The sequence below is a fragment of the Canis lupus genome, chromosome 16, assembly GCF_011100685.1.
Source record: "Canis lupus familiaris isolate Mischka breed German Shepherd chromosome 16, alternate assembly UU_Cfam_GSD_1.0, whole genome shotgun sequence".
Taxonomy (NCBI): Eukaryota; Metazoa; Chordata; class Mammalia; order Carnivora; family Canidae; genus Canis; species Canis lupus.
In genome coordinates, this window is record NC_049237.1 from 13,230,454 (window position 1) to 13,231,612 (window position 1,159).

Here is a 1,159-nt window from a genome sequence, read left to right on the forward strand (position 1 = left end):
AACATTTGTGTACAAGTATCTGCTTGAATACCTGTTTTCAATTTAGGGGAGGATATAACTAGAAGTGAATTTGCTGTTTCATAGGGTAATGCTATGTTTAACTTTTGAAGGAACCAGCAAATTTTTTCCATAGCAGCTGCACCATTTAAAATTCCCACAAGCAATGTGCAAGGGTTCTAATTTCTCTACCTTCTTCCCAACACTTGTTATTTTCCATTAAAAAAAATTATAGCCATCCCACTAAGCACGAAGTGGGCATCTCACTGCAGTTTTGATCTGCATTTCTCTAATGACTAATGATGTTGAACATCTTTTCACGTGTTTGTTGGCCATTTGTGTATCATTTTTGGAAAATGTCTATTCAATTCTTTGTCTCCATTTTTTAACTGGGTTGTCTTTTCATTGCTGAATTGTATAATTTCTAAATTCTGAATACTAGACACAAGATTTATATGATTTACAAATAATAGCTTCCATTCTGTAGGTTCTTTCCCTCTTTTTTTTTTTTTTTTTTGGGTTCTTTCAATTTTTGATCATGTCCTTTGAAGCACAAAAATCTTCAATTTTAAAGTCCAGTATTTTTGTTTGTTTGTTTGTTGCTTGTGCTCTTTGTGCTGTATCTAAGAAACCATCATGAAATCCAAGATCATGGAAACTTACCCCTATGTTTTCTTCCAAGGGTATTATCCTGAACTTGTTTCTAGAACCATTTTTCTTTTTAAGGTACATTCTCCTCTCTCTCTCTCTTTTTAAGGATTTATTATTTGAGAGAGAGCAGGGGGGACGGGCAGAAGAATATGGAAAGAGAGCCTTAAGCAGACCCCATGCTGAACATGGAGCTGATCTCCGGACCCTGAGATCATGATCTCAGCCAAAACCAAGAGTCAGATACTTAACTGACTGTGTCACCCAGACGTCAAAAAGAACATTCTTTAAAAATACCTTTACATAAGGTTTCTTGGTTGCAAATGCAATCTATCTTTATCTGAAAGTGTCTTTACTGCCTTTGTCCTTGAAAAATAGTTTTGCTAAATCCATGAATCTAACTTGACCATCATTTTCTCTTCAGAACGCTGAAGATATTCCACTGTGTTCTGGTTTCCATTGTTGCTACTGAGAAACTGATACCTACTTGTCCTCCTTTGTAAATTATTTACTT